Source organism: Hyla sarda, chromosome 4 (genome assembly GCF_029499605.1).
Source record: "Hyla sarda isolate aHylSar1 chromosome 4, aHylSar1.hap1, whole genome shotgun sequence".
Classification (NCBI taxonomy): domain Eukaryota; kingdom Metazoa; phylum Chordata; class Amphibia; order Anura; family Hylidae; genus Hyla; species Hyla sarda.
In genome coordinates this window covers 57789587-57811652 of record NC_079192.1, presented here as the reverse complement: position 1 = coordinate 57811652, position 22066 = coordinate 57789587, and the positions used below count along the sequence as shown (strand labels likewise).

At 45.5% G+C, this 22066-nt stretch overlaps 3 non-coding genes and 1 pseudogene across 3 annotated transcripts; all 4 read left to right on the top strand.

The window, feature by feature from the left end:
- The first annotated feature begins 15019 nt into the window (after positions 1–15019).
- LOC130268176 (small nucleolar RNA U13) lies at positions 15020–15115 on the top strand. Its single transcript, XR_008843530.1, has one exon. It is a non-coding gene; the product is annotated as a small nucleolar RNA U13 (small nucleolar RNA).
- A 42-nt stretch (positions 15116–15157) lies between these two features.
- On the top strand, positions 15158–15340 carry LOC130267959 (U2 spliceosomal RNA). Its single transcript, XR_008843349.1, has one exon. It is a non-coding gene; the product is annotated as a U2 spliceosomal RNA (small nuclear RNA).
- A 5582-nt stretch (positions 15341–20922) lies between these two features.
- LOC130268174 (small nucleolar RNA U13) lies at positions 20923–21018 on the top strand. Its single transcript, XR_008843529.1, has one exon. It is a non-coding gene; the product is annotated as a small nucleolar RNA U13 (small nucleolar RNA).
- Positions 21019–21512: 494 nt separating this feature from the next.
- Positions 21513–21604, top strand: LOC130267879 (U2 spliceosomal RNA; annotated as a pseudogene).
- The last annotated feature ends 462 nt before the right edge of the window (positions 21605–22066 follow it).

Genomic DNA, 22066 nt, shown 5'->3' with positions numbered 1-22066 from the left:
TCCAGCGTATTAGTTATACTGGAAATGCTTTCAGTATTACCACATGAGACAGGAAGGGTTAAGATATACAGCCAGGCTGGCACAATAACACTATGAACTGTACATTACACAATGTCCTCTAAGACGGTGGTTATGTCACAGTGTACGTCGCCCGTCTGTCACTCCTCTGAGTGGGAAGTGAGAAGAAAAGCCATTGTTAGGGGAGATAGGCGTACCGTTCCTGTACCCGCTCATAATTGCCATTAGCTGGCTTTTCCTTTGAGGTCGGATACACACAGACATCTGAATGTACACAGTATAGCATAAACACATAGATCAGTCAGCCCCCTGGCTCGCCGACATCTGGGGTGTTTTCACCGACCGCCATCTCTCGTTCCCAGCTCATATTTATCATGCCTGCTACTATTTATACCTATTTCTTATCTTCATGGAGCAGATTTCTCACGATATTCCACACTAGTAGAACCCAATCACCATAGGCGTACACAGAAGCCCGTGAACAAAACTAAGAATAGACCCATGTCCACATTAAAATTACAGAGGACATATTAGGGCATATGGGAATCATAAATGCCCAATTCCCTGGTTCTTTTAACCAAAATGGAGGACTAATGCAATGAGCAGCTACCAGTCAAACCAAACCATGTATTACATAATCTGCCATTCATTATAATATGTGCCATGTAATACCGCATTGGTCCTGAAGAGGCCACTGCATGAGAAATATGTGGTTGCCACTGTAGAAGTGCAAGTTCTTAATAGGAGCAGCAAAAAACACTATTTAAAGTGAACATGTCAGGGGATTTTTACTGCCCTATTTAAAGGGGCATTTCAAGGAACACAACTTATCCCCTATCCACAGAGGGGTATGGGGGTATGGCCTCTGGGACCCCCAGCCAACTCCTGTATGGGTCCCTGCTCTCATGCTGAACTTACCAATCTTCTGAGTGCTCCAGCCCCCACTTACCAATCTTCTGAGTGCTTCTGCTCCTCACAGAAGGTGGGGGCCGGAGCGCTCCTTGGACAGAAATGTAGCCGGGCCCCATACAGGAGATAGTCCTAGCTGTTAGACCCCCAGCGATCAGACACTTCTCAGGGATAAGCTGTGTTCCCCGGAATAATCCTTTAAAAAACCCTTAACGACAATGGACGTAAATGTACGACATGGTGCTGTGGTACTTAACGCACCATGACGTACATTTACGCTCTTCCATGACCCCGAGCACCGGACCGGTGCTCGTGTCATGCGCAGCAGGTCCCGGCTGCTATCAGCAGCCAGGGACCCGCTGGTAATAGCGGACATCCGCAATCGCGCAGATGTCCACCATTAACCCCTCAGATGCCGTGATCAATACAGATCACGGCATCTGCGGCAGTGCGGTACTTAAAATGGATGATCAGATCGCCCGCAGCACTGACGCAGGGATCCGATCATCCAGCATGACAGCAGGAGGTCCCCCCACCTTACTCCGACCGTCTCAAGAGATCGAGCAGACCAGAGCGGAGGATCACTGATAATACTGATCAGTGCTATGTCCTATGGGGACTATTAAAGTGTAAAAGAAAAAGGTTAAAAAATGTAAAAAATAAAAATAATTTTTTTTTTTTTAAAGGTGAAAAATCCCCTCCCCCAATAAAAATGTAAATCATCAATTTTTCCCATTTTACCCCCCAAAAAGCGTAAAAAAATAATGAGTAAACATATATGGTATCCCCGTGTGCGTAAAAGTCTGAACTATCAAAATATATTGTTAATAATCCCATACGATGAACGGGGTAAACGTTAAAAAAAAATTGAAAAGTCCAAAATTGCTGCTTTTTTGTCACATTTTATTCCCCAAAAAATTTATAAAAAGTAAAACCTAAGCAAAAGTAGTACAGATCTTTCTGGGAGTCCAAATACAGTCGTACGGCCGCTTCATTGACGACCTCCTCCTTATTTGGAGGGGGACGTCGCGGCCGTACCACTGTTTACTAAATACCTAAATAATGACCCGTACAGCCTAAAGTTCACCCACCAGGTTAATTCCACATCCATTGTATTCTTGGATTTAGTACTTACAGGTACTCATCAGGAAACCATTTCACTACTCATCGCAAACCCATCTCAGGCAACCCTGTACTCAGAGCAGACAGCAACCATCCTTTCCACACCACTTGGACCATTCCCATAGGAGAACTCACTAGGCTTAAAAGAAACTGTACTGAACCTGAGGTTTTCAAAAAAACAAGCCAGTGAGCTGTAATAAAGGCTCAAAAGTAGGGGTTGTTCCTCACATACAGTGAAAAGAGCTAATCAAATTGTGGCTGGAAAGGACAGAAACACATTAATTTATCTCTCACATTCAACCAGAACCAGCTTCCAAAAACTGGTTCTTGCACTCTCATTTTCTCCCCACTTTAATAGTGTGAAAAATATAGTACTTAAACATCTACATTTTTTTAAAACAGGACAAGGTGTTGTCCAACATATAGGCCCTCATTTACTATTGCAAACCCGACATGTTTTGTCAGGTTGTGCACCAGATTCTGTCGCATTGCGCCAGAAATTCTGTCTGCACCAGAATTGAAAAACCCCCGACTAACACTCGATTTTCCTAAGAAAACCCGAAAAAGGTGCGTGGCCACCGGGGAAAGGGGGCGTGGTCTCCAAAAAGGGGGCGTGTTCACAACATTTTCACAAACATATTTACTAAGGTTTTCGCATAAAATGGAGCAGATTATCTATGGCCATCAAGTCAAAGCAGCTAGTTGTGTGGTGGCCCGCACAATGAACTGTAAACCATCTACTTTTGGGGCCAATTTCTTCCTTGCCCCAGTATAGTGGTAGTGGTCATTTTACTGGCTTACTATCTGTTATGTGACTGCTTCTCACTGCACAGACAACCCTTCTGATCAGCATTATCCAGGCCTCCCGGACTTCACTCCTGGTCTCCAGTTGAAGGCCCTTCAACCTTCATTCCCCATGCCTCTACTGTAAGCCAGCATTGTAATGTCCAAGCCCAGGCTTCCTTCTTATCTCCATAGGCCAATGGCACATTCACTGCACCTCACAAGTCTCCTCACCATACTCACTTGACATCAACAGCTCTGCCTTTTAACATTTCTCAAGATTCTTTCCCTTTAGCGTGGTAGACACTTCAGCATTGCCATGCACCTTCCTCTGCCAGTACTAGGCCCTTAAAGGGCCTATGAGATTAAATGAGCCCTCTCATTAAAAGTAATTTTTGCTACTACACTCCTTATGGTAAACAAAAATTCTTTCTAATTTAAAAAAAAATGAAGTTTTCTATTTGTGTCTAAAAAAGCTGCCACTAGGTGTCTCCCTACTTGTCCAGAGCACATTTTCCCCAATCTCTAGCAAAGACTTTGGACTCCTGCTGGCCTGGCAGAAGTCCAAAATCAGGAAATGCTATGGGGGGGGGGTGCAGCCTTAGCTAATCATAGCTCATCTCACACTGAACTGCTCTGGGCTGTGTGTAGCAGATTGGGGGAGGAAGTTCTCCACTGTATGGCTTCAGATTATGTCACGCCTGCTGGGGAACGCCCCTTCCCAGTCTGTGAATCTGAGACTGAGCAGAAAACACAGAGCAATATCAAGGTAGAAAACTAAAAAATAATAAAAATAAAAGCAGGGGGTGATTTATCATGATGGGGGGCAGTGAACTGGGAGGATTATAACATTTTACAAGATCATGAGAGGTACTCTCTCATAATAACTCCTCTTGTGATTGGTAGCCCAGAAGACAGACATTCCTGTTGCCAACCACACCAATTCAATATGGTAGCTCCACTGGGCATCATGGTCCACCATCTTGCAGCCCGTGCAGCAAAACAGGGGCACACAAGTATATATAAGTAGGAAGTCAAAACTGACAAAAATATTCACAGAGCTGTCTTTCAGGTGCAACATATTAATTTAGAACAGTGGTCTTACACTGTGGCTCTCCAGATGGTGCAAAATGTTTTGCAACATCTGTGGGGGGCCACAGTTTGAGACCACTGATTAGAATGGCAGGCAAGTGTTTATAAAAGTATATAGTCTTGCAAGAAAGAATTCACACCTTATCCTCTTGTAAGATCCTGGTGTTGCATTAAAGGGGTATTCCAGGACTTTTTTTTTTATTTGACTATGCTACAGGGTCTGTAAAGTTAGTGTAGTTCATAATATAGTGTCTATACCTGTGTTTCACGGTGGTCTCGCAATTCTTCTGTGAGTTTCACCCCAATGTTTATATTTAACAGCATACAAAATGAGTGTCCTCTCAGATTTTCCCAGGATGCAGTGTGGCTTGAGACATTACATCACTAGTCAGGTGATGAAAAGAGCCTGTCTGCTTCAATAGGTCGAGTTAGCAATGGGTGGCGGGGAAATTTGTGTTTTCGCAACAGCTGTAGGGAGCCTGGTCAGAAAACACTGGTCTATTGCATTGAAGAGATCACATGTGTGTTCTAATGGGTGGGGGTGCAGATGTGTGGGAGGGAGAAAAGTGACCTCACACTTACAAACAAGAAATTATGGGACATGTAGTTTAAGGGAAGTCGAACAGGAAATAGCCAGTTCACAAAAAGATAGCCTCAGTGTTATGGTAATCTCACAACATAGCCATTTAGTCCCAAGACAAGCAAGGATCCTTCCTAAACATGTCCATTGCTATCTGGCAGATAAGTACTAAAATGACCTTATGGTGGAGAACCCCTTTAACCTTCAATCTCTGTTGTCCTATTGAGGTCTTCCCATATGGGATTTCTGCTCTCCAGATGCTCCAAAGATGGAAGAACTGAAACACGATGACAGATGTACAGAAGGGACAACATACATTATATACAGTAAAGAAAAGTATCTGCTTTTCTCTAATTGTATCGGTGGGTTTCCGCAACATTCTTGACCTGATCATAGAAATGAGAAAATATAGGAGCTCACTCATCAATCCCTATTATCTGAAAGTAGACAGGACTTCTCCTCACCATGACTCAGTGCTGAGGTCCTGGACATGACCACTTCTGCCGGAGGAACAATCATTATCGGAACTTGTGGTCATGATGTCAGCAGCAAAGAATCTAAGGCAAAAGATTATTCCAGGTCATTTGTTGATGGAGAACTCAGTTGTGCCAAACCTTTCATTGTGCCAGAGCATCACCTTAAAAAACCTGGTGGCCCCCATAACAAACGTAGACGTTCTTCTTGATCTAAGCGTCCTCCATGACCTAGGATTACAGATCACTCTTTAACGAGTAATGAAAGGCTGCGATATCCAGTTTCCATGAGTCATTGACCGATCAGCTGAAGCTAAAATAAATGCCGTCATGAAATCAGCCTTTAGTGTTCAGTCTGTATTTTAGAAAGTAGTATAAACAAAGTTCTCCTGAAGCCACTGACACTTAAAGTACTTAATAACAGACTGAGTCATCCTCACAGCCCCATAAGAAAACCAATATTCTGGAGCAAGGGAGAATAGCCAGCCCTCTAGGTGAGGATGAGTGATGCCACCACTCTGGTCTGGTCATAGCCCTCTAGGTGAGGATGAGTGATGTCACCACTCTGGTCTGGTAATAGCCCTCTAGGTGAGGATCAGTGATGCCACCACTCTGGTCTGGTAATAGCCCTCTAGGTGAGGATCAGTGATGCCACCATTCTGGTCTGGTCATAGCCCTCTAGGTGAGGATGAGTGATGTCACCACTCTGGTCTGGTCATAGCCCTCTAGGTGAGGATGAGTGATGTCACCACTCTGGTCTGGTCATAGCCCTCTAGGTGAGGATGAGTGATGCCACCACTCTGGTCTGGTCATAGCCCTCTAGGTGAGGATGAGTGATGTCACCACTCTGGTCTGGTAATAGCCCTCTAGGTGAGGATCAGTGATGCCACCACTCTGGTCTGGTAATAGCCCTCTAGGTGAGGATCAGTGATGCCACCATTCTGGTCTGGTCATAGCCCTCTAGGTGAGGATGAGTGATGTCACCACTCTGGTCTGGTCATAGCCCTCTAGGTGAGGATGAGTGATGTCACCACTCTGGTCTGGTCATAGCCCTCTAGGTGAGGATGAGTGATGTCACCACTCTGGTCTGGTCATAGCCCTCTAGGTGAGGATGAGTGATGTCACCACTCTGGTCCGGTGATAGCCCTCAATGTGAGGATCAGTGATGTCACCACTCTGGTCAGGTAATAGCCCTCCAGGTAATGATCAGTGATGTCACCACTCTGGTCAGGTGATAGCCCTCCAGGTAATGATCAGTGATGTCACCACTCTGGTCAGGTAATAGCCCTCCAGGTAATGATCAGTGATGTCACCACTCTGGTCAGGTGATAGCCCTCCAGGTAATGATCAGTGATGTCACCACTCTGGTCAGGTAATAGCCCTCCAGGTGAGGATCAGTGATGCCACCATTCTGATCTGGTCATAGCCCTCTAGGTGAGGATGAGTGATGTCACCACTCTGGTCAGGTAATAGCCCTCCAGGTAATGATCAGTGATGTCGCCACTCTGGTCAGGTGATAGCCCTCCAGGTAATGATCAGTGATGTCACCACTCTGGTCAGGTAATAGCCCTCCAGGTGAGGATCAGTGATGCCACCATTCTGATCTGGTCATAGCCCTCTAGGTGAGGATGAGTGATGTCACCACTCTGGTCAGGTAATAGCCCTCCAGGTAATGATCAGTGATGTCACCACTCTGGTCAGGTGATAGCCCTCCAGGTAATGATCAGTGATGTCACCACTCTGGTCAGGTAATAGCCCTTCAGGTGAGGATCAGTGATGTCACCACTCTGGTCCAGTGATAGCCCTCCAGGAGAGGATTAGTGATGTCACCACTCTGGTCAGGTAATAGCCCTTCAGGTGAGGATCAGTGATGTCACCACTCTGGTCCAGTGATAGCCCTCCAGGAGAGGATCAGTGATGTCACCACTCTGGTCAGGTAATAGCCCTCCAGGTGAGGATCAGTGATGTCACCACTCTGGTCAGGTAATAGCCCTCCAGGTGAGGATCAGTGATGCCACCATTCTGGTCCGGGGATAGCCCTCAAGGTGAGGATCAGTGTTTCCACCACTCTGGTCTGGTGATTGCCCTCCAGGTAATGATCAGTGATGTCACCACTCTGGTCTGGTGATGTCACTTAATATCAGGCACTCAGAAGATTGTTTTGTCTTTAACTGGAATAAACTCTTTATATCCGTCCTCCATCCCTACTGCACAGCTGCTAAAATGATGACTTCCCACCTAGACTACTGTACCTCACTACTACCTGGCATATCACCACACAACCATAGTCCACATTGTCCTCCATTAACTACCCATGAAGCATCAATGTATTTCTGTGAACTACATGCAGCAAACACAAGGTTGTTGCTTCTTCAGACAAAATCAGCACCACATGTTTTATAAACCCAATAAAAAGATTGTAAAACAGGGGTATATAAAAGTAGAAACAGCAGCACTCCAGGTTTGTGAAGAAAGTGGTGTCTTTATTCACTCCAAACGAGCTTTCTTCACAAACCTGGAGTGCTGCTGTTTCTACTTTTATATATCAAATTTGGATCTCTGACCCAGATCAACAACGGGAGGCACCCGTGCATACTAAACACCAGGAGTGCTGCTTTCCTCTTCACCTATTTAGGGGGTACAGAGGAAGCAATCGCTCCTGGCCTTAGCACCAGAACCCATGTAAGAAGACCCCAGTATTATGAATGGAACGTGGTCCATGCAAACCCTGTTCCAGATTTTGCATTGGTGCACAGGAGCTTCAGATCATACTTCTGTGCCTAATGCGTCTCTCCTCTGTTCCTTTGTATTGATTCATAGCGTTTTATTCGTTTCTTTCCCAATTGTAAAGCGCTGCAGACCACCCTGAGTACACAGCAGGACCTCTACTGTTATTGAGAGCGGCCTAGTCCACCCCCTTGGACAGATTTACTGTAGTTATTCCCTTGGGTAAAGCCCATCTCACTCGGAAGTTACATTATATAATCGGTATTACAGCTGCCATTCCCGTACACCCTGAGGTTCTACTGATCTGTACTGGATAATTATGAGACCCCCCCCCTAGTGAGTTATGTTATATAACTGGAGAGGTGGGGGGGGGATCTCAGTGTAACTCAGCCTAATATACAGCAAGCTATGGAGAATCTACTAATCTTTTTTTTAATGCAAGTTCCACTTAATAAATATCTATATACCTCCATAGGTTTACACAGGCCTTTAATTTTTAACCCCTTCCTGCAAAAAAACCATATGTCCAATCTGCCCTGCCTTACATTTACCATGTTGTATTAATACAGGCGCACCGAGCACCCCCTCCCCCCCCTGTGATTAACAGCTACGGTTGCCACTAGAGATGAGCGAACTTACAGTAAATTCGATTCGTCACGAACTTCTCGGCTCGGCAGTTGATGACTTATCCTGCATAAATTAGTTCAGCTTTCAGGTGCTCCGGTGGGCTGGAAAAGGTGGATACAGTCCTAGGAAAGAGTCTCCTAGGACTGTATCCACCTTTTCCAGCCCACGGGAGCACCGGAAAGCTGAACTAATTTATGCAGGAAAAGTCATCAACTGCCGAGCCGAGAAGTTTGTGACAAATCGAATTTACTGTAAGTTCACTCATCTCTAGTTGCCACCTTAGCGGCCATGCTAATTTGCATCATTAATTATATATGCATAACATCACAGGATACACCTATGCGGGGGAAATTTTGTCCTATTCTGACCCCTATAACTTTTTTATTTCTCCTTATACGGGCCTGTATGAGGGCTCAATTATTGTGCCCTGGTCTGCAGTTTTTAACAGTACCATTGTTGTTTTGATGGGACTTTTTTGATGGCACTTTTTTGTTTTACATTAAATTCGGGAGTTGCAGTTAGTTACTAACTACAACTCCCAGCATGCCCTGATGCAACCTGTGGCTCAGCAGCTGCCCCAAACGAAGACTAAAACTCCCAGCATGTTGGACTATATAGTAGTATATAGTATAGGTCAGAGTTTCCCAACCAGGGCTGCCTCCAGCTGTTGCAAAACTACAACTCCCAGCATGCCCGGACTGGTTGGCTTGAAATTTTTCTAATAAAAGTAATTTAAAGATCTGTTTGATATTTCCCCCCCCCCCCCCCCCCCCCAAAATACACCTTTAACACCTTAACAACATTAGACGCATATGTACGCCATGGTGCCCTGGTACTTAACACACTAGGATTTACATTTAGGTCCTGTACATAAAGCAAGCGCAGGAGCTGTGGTCCTGACTGATGTCCGCCATTAACATTTTAGATGCCATGATCAGTACTGATCACGGCATCTAAAGCATTATTGGGATTCGTTAAACCACCCCCGGGGGTCCGATGCAATCCCGGGGGTCCGATGGGTCAATATATAAGCAGGAGGTCTCCTCGCCAGCCTCTTGCTGCTCTTCTGCGATCCTCTGATATGGTCTGCTTTCTGGCAGACCAAACAAGTAGATCGCAGACAATACTGATCAGAGCTATGACTATGCATAGCACTGAACAACATTAGCAATTGAGTGATGCGATAAATAATCCCCTATGGAGACCTAAAGAATGAAAAGCTTGTGACATTTAAAAAAAAAAAAAAAAAAAAAAAAACATAAATAAGCCCCTCCCCAATATAAATCACCCTTTTTCCCATTTTACCAAAAAAGGAAAAAATAAAAAAAATTTCAACACAAACATATTTGTTTTCTTTATGTGCATAAATGCTTGAAATGAGATAATATAATGTTAATGCTCCCTTACGGTGAACTGTGTAAACCTATGTAGGTCATTTTTAGAGATGAGCGAACTTACAGTAAATTCGATTCGTCACGAACTTCTCGGCTCGGCGGTTGCTGACTTTTCCTGCATAAATTAGTTCAGCTTTCAGGTGCTCCCGTGGGCTGGAAAAGGTGCATACAGTCCTAGGAGACTCTTTCTTAGGGCTGTATCCACCTTTTCCAGCCCAACGGAGCACCGGAAAGCTGAACTAATTTATGCAGGAAAAGTCAGCAACCGCCGAGCTGAGAAGTTCGTGATGAATCGAATTTACTGTAAGTTCGCTCATCTCTAGTCATTTTACCTAACTACAGCACATCTGAATTTACCAACTTAGCTTGTCCCTTATAGAATCCCTATGATTGGAAGACATGTCCCCCTACTGGTCATACTTGAGAATACAGCTCGGCACACAAGGGAATTTTAGCTTTAAATCCCTATAACTTAGGGGTTTGGCAACTGAACATCGAAAAATATTACAATACTATTCTACTGTATATACCTGTGGTCTCCAAACCATGGACCTCCAGATGATGCAAAACTACAACTCCCAGCATGCCTACGGCTGTCCGGGCATGCTGGGAGATGTAGTTTTGCAACATCTGGAGGTCTACAGTTTGAAGACCACTGCTATATATTATACTTATGATTTTATGGGACTTTCTTGCCTAGTAGAATGAGGTTCCCAGGGCTACCGTTCTCACAGGTGGTCAACATATGAAATCTTTAAAGGGTTACCCCAATACTGAATCCTCAGACAGCTGTGCCAACTAAAGTATGACGGCGCAAATAATCTAAAAGCAAAGACCTATTTTAGTTTTACATGTATCTCCCTCTCTTCAGAATCTGTATATGAATCTTACAAGTCAAGGCTCTTTGAGAAAATGACTCAGGAGCAGGCAAAAAAAAAAAAGCTATACTTACCCCTCAGTTTGACCCTGGACTGCCTGATGGAAGTGCCCATTCCCATGGCGTCACTAGGCACTCAGCACGGGACGCTGCAGTCAATCATCGGCCACAGCGTTCATATGCAGCAGTGGGACACATATGGGGCACCTCCAACGGGCAGTCTGGAACAGCTGTGGCAGTGGTTTGAGAGAGAATAGATGGGTGAAATAGGGTTGGATTGGTAGCCATGGGCCTGCTTGAGATATAAATACATCCATGGGGTATGTACGCTGTTTTTTTGTTTTTGTTATTTGCTGTTTTAGCCCATGCCTGCCACTAGGGGGTTTTCTCAAAAGGGCTGAAAAAAACCCTTTAATTTATGTGGTGAGAACACATTAATCTCCTGACCATGATGTAATGTGTCTGTCCTATGGCAGACTGAGCTTTATTTTGGCATAAACTGCCATCTAGTGGTCATAAGCAGTTATGCTGCAGCTTTTTTTTTTATTTCATTTATTTTGTCTCTGTTCTTATTCTACAATATATTTGTGGTGTCTGGGGTGTTGCAATGGTGATTGAAGGGTCTGGTGGTATTAACCCTCACTTGTCGTGACACCAGGGTGCAGTTTGCTTAGTATTGGAGGTCCTGCCGCCAACCGGCCCACAAACGGCAGGGAGAATAAACGGAATGTCCACGGCAGATTTTATGAGATAACTGGAAACTTTTACTTGAACTTTTATGCAACAGTCTTTACAATTAAACAGTTTCTCTCGAGGGAACCGGGATGCAGGTTCCTCACAGGCTTTGCTGGGACTGATAGTAATGAGCTTTAAGCAGGCCACTGTGCTACTAATTATAAGATTTGAGTAGAATAGTAGTCACACAGGATTTGTAGGTTTGAGCTTTATAACTCACGGTTTTAGTGGCTGCTGGTTCTTAGGCTTTGGCCTAGATGAATTGAGATTGAAGATGTGCTGATTGTGCTTGCTTTGGATCCAGGAGATAAGAGCAGGAACTAAGAGAGAGAAGAGCGTGAATTTGGAGACTACAGCCCTTTATATATTAAGGGGGCTGGACTAAGCTCATTGGCCAGCAAACCTGTAAGTCCTGAACCCAGTGAACTCTGGGTACATCACATGCCCCAGGAAGGTCCTTAAACATATGTACATTCACAACTGTAGATCACATGACCTGGGAAGGTCATATACATTTATTACACCTCTACATTAAATAATAGACATGTAAATACAATTATATGAGGCGACCAAGGGGCAAGCCCTGCAGGAGAGCCCTGTGGAGATGGAGGTACTCTAGCTGAGGGGACTTAACATAAGGGACAGGACAAGGTCCTGTACTGAGACACCACATATTGCTTGCCTTTCTGCATTTTTTTCCACGCCAAGTACTATAGTATAGTATAGACTTATATTTCTTCCTCCTGAATCCACTTCTGACTTTAGCTCAAAAACTGCAGTGGAAGCATTCTAAAGAAAAACAAACCTTATGCTAATATTAAATAAATATATATATATATATATATTTCTGTCTACTATAAATACATGAAGACCACTGGTTCAGATCAGAAGGGTAATATGCCATGTTGTAACAGGTAGGTTGTACATATCACACAGCTGTGTGCTTTTTCTTTTTTATTGAAAGCCAAGGTACATGCTCTCAAGTCACCCAAGTGCAAGTAAAAAGTGCAAGTGTTCACACAAAAAAACGTGCACGAGGATGCGGTCCATCGCAAGCCCTTCTCCAACAGGAGAGAGGCCCCCAACAAACCAAACCCTTCACCTCCAGGCCAAAAGGCACCTGCAAAGTTTCAGGTACGATGTCCCCTTTCACTGAAGCTACTCACGGACCGAAAAACCTTCCTGGCAAACAACTAGGCGTTAGCCTAGTTGCCACAGTGGAACCAGTAAAACCGGTTCGGCATTCCTGCCAAAGCAGGAATGCCATGGGGCGGGGGCATGGCAGGGAGGTGAGGAACCTGATGGCCACACACACCTCCCCTAGATGGGCAGGAGGGTCACCTAGAAGGGCTACCGCACCCTGACCAAATCTTAGTGTACATAAAAAGAACCCAAACGTGAGCACAGTGACAAAACATATAAAATTAGTAAGTGGATGTGCACAGTGTGATACTGCCCAGATCTATAAAAATTCCTCTGCAGATCAACAGCCAGAAGGCCAGAACAATAGAGATGAGCGCTCAGAAGAGTGAGAGAAAAAGTGCGTGCCATCAGTCAAGTGGGGTCGCTACTCCCAAGTGAGTTCCGGCACCCTGGGATGACCACTCCTAGGGAACTTTTGCACCTCGGCCTTCACTCTACCCGAACCTTAGGGCGAGAGCCAGAAGATCCAGGTCACTTCAGGGCCCACTGCTTGGCCATACAGCAATCCCTGGTACACCTGCACCATTCTAGGTGGTCTTCCACACTGCTAACTGACAGGAAGGTACTACACTTGATCTTAGCCAAAAGACCAAGACGCTGTGTTTAAAGCCGAGGTACGTGCTCTCAAATCACCCAAGTGCAAGTAAAAAGAGCAAGTGTTCACACAAAAACTGTGCATGAGGATGCGGTCTATCGCAAGCCCTTCTCCTAAAGGAGAGAGGCCCCCCAACAAACCAAACCCTTCGCCTCCAGGCCAAAAGGCACCTGCAAGGTTCCAGGTACAATGTCCCCTTTCGCCGAAGCTACTCAGGGACCGAAAGTATTCACTGCGGGCAACTAGGTGTTAACCAGGTTGTCACCAAGGAACCAGTAAAACCGGTTTGGCATCCTGCCGAAACAGGGTTGCCACAGGGGTATAGCAGGGAGGTGAGGAACCTAATGGCCACACACACCTCCCCTAGACCGGTAGGAGGGACACCCAGAAGGGCTACCACACCCTACCAAATCCTAGTGGACAAAACTGAACTCAAAAAAGTGGACACAGTGACAAAAATGATAAATAAATAAATAAGTGGATGTGCGCAGTGTGTAATACTACCCGGACCTATAAAAATACCCCAATCCTAGCCAGAATACTAAGGGTGAGTGCCCAGAAGAGTGATAGAAAAAGTGCATGCTACATGCTTTCCTTCAAGTGGGGTTGCAAAACCCAAATGAATTCCGGGCACTTCTGCACAGCTAAGACACTGTGAATTCACCCATTCATTATAGTACTGAACCAGAAAGATCACAGTTCTCTGTACACTCAGTATAACCCTGGGAGGGTGGAGAACCCTCACTAACATTAAGGCGACCATACTCTAGAGCAATGGTCTTCAACCTGCAGACCCCCAGATGTTGCAAAACTACAACTCCCAGCATGCCCGGACAGCATATTTCTCTATGAGATGCCGCATTCCTGTGCAGTCCTAGCCTCGGCATATTATGCTGGCACTCGCAGTCTCTGAAATGTCCGCACAGAGATTTTCCGTGCAGACATTCTGAGGTCTGAACATTGCCTTTCAGCCGTCTACCACCGACCTAAATTTCCCATAGAACTGATCACGTAATGTTGTTGTGGTGAACTAGAAGAGTAATGGTGTCTAGGGTGTTGCGGTAATAGTGTAGGGTCTGGTGGTATTAACCCTTAGATATCGTGACGCCAGGGTGAGGTTTCCTCAATAGTAATGTTCCTACCGCCAAACGTCCCACAAACTACAGGGAGAAATAACGGAACGTCCACAACAGATTTTATTAAGTAAACTGAAGAAACTTTACTTGCAGATTTTATGCAACGGTATTGAACATAACAGTCTTTTCAAGAGTGAACCGGGATACAGGTTCCTCACAGGCTTGCTGGGACTTGGAAGCAATGAGCTTTTGATGCTAGCCACTGTGCTACTATTGTAGAATATTTGAGCTGATAGTAGTCACACAGGATTCAGTAGTTTGAGCTTTGGTAACTCACGTTTAGTGGCTGCAGGTTCTTAGGCTTTGGGCCTAGATGAATTGAGATTTCTGTTGAGATGTTTGTGCTTCTGTGGTGCAGGAACAAGAGAGTGAATTTTGTGGCAGCAGCCCATTATATATTAAGAGGGCTGGGCAAAAGCTCATTGGTTGGCAAACCTGTAAGTTATGAACCCAGTGAACTCTGGGTATATCACATGACCTCCAAAGGTCCTTAAGTATTTTATACATTACCACTGTATATCACATGACCACTAAGGTCCTAGACATACATCTTCTACACATTAAACATATATTAAACAATAGATTTATAGGAGGCGACTAGGGGTAAGTCCTACAAGAGAGCCCTATAGACATGGAGGGTCTCTAGCTGAGGGGACTTTAGACAAGGGACAGGACAAGGTCCTGTACCGGGATACCACATTGTGATATAGCATGAAAGCTCTAGAGTATGGTCTCCTTAATGTTAGTGAGGGTTCTGGTTCAGTACTATGATGAATGGGTGAGCACACACCTGTGTGATATGTGTGACCTACCTGTTACAACGTGGCACATTACCCTTCTGAGCTGAACCAGTGGTCTTTATGTGTTAATGTTAGATTGAAATATTTATGCTTCTCAGCCTTTTTACTGAGATCAAGTGTAATATCTGTTCTTATTAGTGTTGCTCGCGAATATTCGCAATTCGAATATTATTTGCGAATTTCGCGAATAGAGCGCTATATATTCGTAATTACGAATATTCGTTTTTTTTTTTTTTTTTTCACAGTACACATCACAGTGATCATCCCTCTCTGCTTCCAGCTTGTGTGGTGTAAAGAAGGCTCTAATACTACTGTGTGAGACTGGCGCGCAAATTTTTGCATATGCGAACATTTGCATATGTTAATTTTAGTATATGCTAATTTTTGCATATGTAAATTTTCGCATTTACGAAAATAAAACGAGAATATTACGAATATGCGAATATTCGCGAATATATGACGAATATTTGTCCATATATTCGCGAATTCGAATATGGCCTATGCCGCTCAACACTAGTTCTTATCAGGTGGCCCACTGCTGAGGAGCAGGTGTACCAGGGTGTTCTGGGGCTGGCATCATGTAACCAGATCAATGGCTACCCTAATAAGACCTGGTCATTAGGTTGGGGGGTGTAGAGCCAAGGTACTTTTGTGTATTGGGGAGTAGTGTTACTGATGTGTTTAAACTCCCGGGGGATGGTCCTCACTGAGTGTTACTGAAGACAGACAGGTGAAGTCCAGCACAGCGGCATGGAGTAAAAGCGTATTCTTTATTCAGATTTCATGAGAAAACAGCATCAAAAGGTTGGGACAGTTGTGGTAACGGGGTGTGATGAGAGCAGATGGAATTAACCCCTTGTATTCCTGATGCCAGGGCGTGGTTTATCCTCGATACCACCCGAAGGTATACCGCTGGATCCTGGGCTAGGCACAGGGGCAATAATGACTCTGTTGCCACGCTGACTTGATTGACGACTGACAAAGCTATGACTGTAGCTTACTTGCAATTGACTGTGGCTGCAGACTGGACTTGAGGCCTCCAATGACTTTGGACACACACCTAGACTCGACTGCACTGGACTGGACCTCAGCAACAAGAGCTCTAAGCTCCAAGAAAGCAAGCAGAGGCTATACCCAAGGCTTTTATGGGGGACAATAGCAGGGAATCCATAGGTCACTCCTTGTCACTGGTACCTTCAGGGTAACAATCCCATGGTACATTTCTTAAAGCAACAACACATTATATATTATAATACATAGCAAAACATATATACAGGGGGGGAACACAAGTACAAGGGGCCCAGGGGACACTGAAGAGAGGCTGCCGGACAGGGCAGCAAGGGTACGGGGTAACACCTCCTATACTGGACAACCACAAACTCCCCCTCTTAAACACAGTGGTCCTCGACGCCCAGTCCTGGAGGGCATATGACCGAAGTGGCCACTGGGGGCCTAGTGACAGTTCCTGGGGCATTATGCAAAATGTCCTTCACAGGTCTTGTTATGAAAAGCAAAACAGAGGCGAATCCATGTAGCACTTGTAAATGTCCATACAGGCTCCTATATTTTAGGGCAATAAACATGTGGGGGTAACAGACCTTGTAACTGCTTTAGTAACACATTTAAGACACCAATACACATAAGTTGCGGATTGGGCTGTCGGAGGCTATCTTCCCAATGCCTTGGCTGCTGGGGCCCTTCAGTTCTCAACACTTTTCCCCAGAACTCAACATACATTGTTATTCTGTACAACAGTGTTACCTTTACATATTGTACTCTGTCTCTATACATGCTTTTACCTATATCTCAGGGGAACCCTCTGGCCAGTAGAGTACCCTGTACACTTGGACAGGAGAGAAAACATTAGACATATATATGTATACATTGAAGACTTGTGGACTTGGACTAGGAATGATGTTACAGTCCTAACTTAGATATTTATTATATGTGTGTGCACTATTTTGATTATGTATGGACCAACGATGTGTGGTACAACTTTACACATTATATTGTGACCTACTCTTTGTACCTTGCAGGAATTTGTCCTTGTGTCGACCGTTGGGGGAATTTGGAACTCTTGTGTCTTCTGGACCTCTTGAAACCTCTGGAGCTGCAGCTAACTCCTCCTCGACGGATTCAAGAGCGGGTATTGGTCCAGGGCTGGCGGGACCCAGAGTTGCTGGTGTCCGCACTGGAGAGGCTGGAGACGGAGTTGGTATTCTAGAGTCTGGTGTATAGGCCGGAGCCAATGGTGACAAGACTGGGACTGGTGCAGAGACTAGAGTAGGTTGAACTGGTGCTGGTGAGACACAGAAGATCGCAGGCTGGGTTGGAGAAAACATGGGGAAATCCACGGATGGGTGGATTCCCTTACCTGGAACGTACTCTCTCGCAGGTCTGACAGCTGGAGGAGGTGGTGCTGGGAGCACTGGTAGATCTTATTTTAGACATAACTTGATTCGGTTTCGGTGAACAATTTGCGGCTCGTACCCAGGCTTTTGTACTTTGTATACATCAGATTGCAGATAGGGTATGGCCATCACCATGTACAGTTCTGTGTCCCAGATAGGGTCTAACTTGTGGGTCCTTGGAAACTTCCGTAGCCAGACTTTATCGCCCAATAGAAGTGGTTTGGCAGAAGCATGACAGTATAGTCCCCCTGTTAATTTATCTAAGAGCCAAGGAATGTGCTCTCAAATCACCCAAAGTGCAAGAAAAAGTGCAAACGTGTTACACTAAAAAAATTTTTTTTTAAAAGGATGTGGTCTATCACAAACCCTTCTCCAACAGGAGAGAGGCCCCCAACAAACCTTACCCTTCGCCTCCAGACCAAAAGGTACCTGCAAGGTTCCAGGTTCAATGTCCCTTTTCGCCAAAGCTATTAAGGGACCACAAATGCTCCCGACATCCCTCTTGACTTTAGCCAAGGTATCTGCCCGCAGAGGAGTACCCAGGGTTTTTGCAGGGAGGTGCGGAACCTAATGGCCACACACACACACACCTCCCCTAGACAGGACACCCAGAAGGGCTACCACATGCTAACAATCCTGTGGACACACAACATGCAAAAAGTGACACAGTAGAAATAAATAAGTGAATGTGCACAGGTATACTGCCTGATCTATTAAAATTTCTCTGATCCTAGCCAGAAGGCCAGGAAACGTGCACAAAGGATGCAGTCTATCACAAGCCCTTCTCCAACAGGAGAGAGGCCCCATACTGTGTGTGGGCATGGAAACAGCATTACAGATATCCCATTGTTGGTCCATACTCCCCTATCACAGGGAGGCATGTAGCTCCAATGCATGCAACTGTTGTAGACGGCTGTAAGTAAAGGTTCACGTATGTCATATTATTTTGGCATGGATTCGGTAACAATAGAGGATTTATTAACAGAGAAAAAGTTGATTAGTTGCTTCTGTCGCCTTTCATACATCACAAGGTGATGAGTTCACGGTGCCAGTACACCCAGTGAGTTTTGGCACCTTGGGTCACCACTCCCCGAGGCAGTAAAGTACCTCAGCTCTAGACCTTCTCAGCCTCATGGCAAGACCCGGAAGGAAACAGGTGACATCAGGACAGCCGTCGAGCTGATCCTTCAGAACATGCCCCGGAAAACCTGACATGGTCTAGCAAGACCAACTGGTTAGGCCTTTCACTCTGGTTGTAATGGAGGGGTGCTCCTGTGTCCTTGCGCACGTTCTTGGTGATGTTACAGACTGCACATTCACTGCACCATTTCTCAACATCGCTCGGCATTTCAATCCAATGGAATCTTCGCCTAACAGTAGCTTCGGTCTTGTGGACTCCAAAGTGTCCCGATTGATCATGGTATGCATTGAGGACCATCGCCGTATCTCTTCAGGGAACCAGAATCTGATGAAGTCGATCACCAGAGACTGGATCCAAAGAATATTGGTACAACAGCCCTTTGTTTCCTCTGTTGCCACAGACGTTTCAGCTCGTAGTCACACTGGGCCCGGCATAGACGGGTTGGTACCTTTTTTGCCACTTCGCCACTTTCTTCCTGAAGAGTCTTCCAGGTGTATAGGTCTTCCTTAAACTTTTCGTACCTGGGTTCACCGTCCATGACGGCGGTCACAGCATTCTGGTTCACGATCCGTTGGTAGAATGGGGGCATCTCCACATCTTACCACAATTCTTCGACAGGGGTTTCTTCACCAGGGGTCATCCTGGACAGTAGGTCGGCATTACTATTCGACTTGCTGCTTCTGTACTTGATGATGAAACTGAAATTGGCTAATCTTAAGCCCAACTTGGCAGTGTTGAGGTGGGTCAACGGGTTATTATCTGTGTAGACAGTAAATGGCGTGGCAGCCAAATAGTCTTTGAACTTTTCGGTCACGGCCCACACCAGGGCAAGGAGTTCCAACTTGAATGAGCTGAAATTTGTATCGTTCGTCTCTGCTCCTTGCAGGTTACGACTGGCATAGGCAATTACTCGCTCTTGCCCTTCCTGGACTTGAGACAGGACAGCTCCCAGACCTTCAAAACTGGCATAAGTGTACAGCCGGAACGGTTGACTGTAGTCTGGATACGCTAAGATGGGTGCTTCTGTCAGCAAAAGGCAGCAGACCCATATGGAAGATAACAGATAATACCGTCTCATAAAAGTCCAGGACTGTTCCTGCCTGATAATGGAGGAGGCGCCCCCACTTCAAAGCGATGGCTTTCCGCTCCCTTTCACTAAATAACTTGTAATGCATATGTACAGAAACAATATGATTAAACATACCTCATATAATGATGCATCATTATATCCCCATAGTAAAAAATATACATATAAGGTGATACCCAAACACCAAAACAAAATAAAGTATGATACAAAGAATTAGACTTCTACGCGTTTCCCCCAGTATCATGATGGTCACCGGGGTTCCTCAGGAGTTTTTACCAGAAAATACTGTGTGTGGGGATGGAAACAGCGTTACAGATATTCCATCGTTGATCCAAACTCCACTATCACTGGGAGGCATGTAGCTCAAATGCATGCAACTGTTGTAGACGGCTGTAAGGAAAGATTCACGTATGTCTTATTGTCTTGGCATGGCTTTAGCAACAATAGAGGACCAGTTGCCCATAGCAACCAATCAGATTGCTTCTTTAATTTTTTAGACCTTTTTAAAAATTCAATTAGGGATTTGATTGGTTGTTATGGGCCACTGGTCAACTTTTCCTCTGCACAAATGTTGAGAAATCTCCCCCCCCCCCAAGTGAATCTGCTGCAAAGCCCCATGAAACACCTGTAAATTCAGATTTGCTGTGGACCTGATGCCGATTTCACCCTTTGTATGTACAGGTGTTCTTTCCTGTTTCTGTGGCCAAGTCCATGCCCATTAAAAAAAAAAAAAGATACATGAATCTCCCCTTAGGCTATGTTCACACCTTTGCATTTCCGTGTGGAGTTCTGCATGGAAATTCCGCTCCAGCAGAGTCCCATTGAATTCAACATGATTCTGCTGCACTGTGCACACTGTGGAATTTCCGTGCAATATGTTTCCGGCACGGAAATTCCAAATTCTGTGTCCGCAGAAAGAATGAACCCTTTCATTTTTTTCTGCGAACTCTTCACAGAATGCATATCTGTAGTCCTAGCCCTGGCATATTATGCTGGCACTCGCAGTCTCTGAAATGTCCGCACAGAGATTTTCCATGCGGACATTCCGAGGTCTGAACATTGCCTTTCAGCCATCTACAACCGACCTAAATTTCGCATAGAACTGATCACGTAATGTTGTGATATAGCATGAAAGCTCTAGAGTATGGTCGCCTTAATGTTAGTGAGGGTTGTCCACCCACCAGGGTTATACTGAGTGTACAGAGAACTGTGATCTTTCTGGTTCAGTACTATGATGAATGGGTGAGTACACAGCTGTGTGATATGTGTGACCTACCTGTTACGATGTGGCACATTACCCTTCTGAGCTGAACCAGTGGTCTTTATGTGTTAATGTAAGGCTGGGTTCACACTACGTTTTGTCCCATACGGGAGCGCATACGGCAGGGGGGAGCTAAAACCTCGCGCTCTCGTATGTCACCGTATGCGCTCCCGTATGTCATTCACTTCAATGAGCCGACCGGAGTGAAACGTTCGGTCGGCTCATTTTTGCGCCGTATGAGCTTTTACAACCGGACCTAAAACCGTGGTCAACCACGGTTTTAGGTCCGGTTGTAAAAGCGCATACGGCGCAAAAATGAGCCGACCGGACCGAACGTTTCACTCCGGTCGGCTCATTGAAGTGAATGACATACGGGAGCGCGAGGTTTTAGCTCCCTCCTGCCGTATGCGCTCCCGTATGGGACAAAACGTAGTGTGGACCCAGCCTTAGATTGGAATATTTATACTACTCAGCCTTTTGAGTGGGATCAAGTGTAGTCTCTGTTCTTATCAGATGACCTGCTGCTGAGGAGCAGACGACTATTGCTTCTCGGCCTTTTGGCTAAGATCAAGTGTAGTATCTGTTCTTATCCGTTTCTGCCAGTGGATGGGAAACGCTGGTGTGAGACTGGTGGGGATGGGTGCTGTATGGAGGGGGCAGGTGTTCCGGGGCTGGTTCTGAGGAATCAGCTTGACGGCTGCTCTGATGTGACCTGTTCCCTCCGGGTCTCGCCATGAGGTAGAGGGGTGTAGAGCCGAGGTACTTCTGTGCCTCGGGGAGTGGTGACCTTGAGGTGCCAAAACTCACTGGGTGTTAACTCACTGAGTGAATGCGCTGCACCATACTCTTCACCTTTGGCACTCACCCTTGGTATCCTGGCCTTCTGGCTGGGATCAGGGCAGTATATCTGCACTTGTCCACTTATTTATTATTTTTATGTTCTGTCACTGTGCTACGTTTGTGTCTTTATTTGTACACAGGATTGTCAGGATGCGGTAGCCCTTCTGGGTGTCCCTCTGGCGGTCTAGGGGAGGTGTGTGTGTGGCGCCTTTTGGTTCCTCACCTCCCTGCAACCCCTGGGCATCTTGGCTTCGG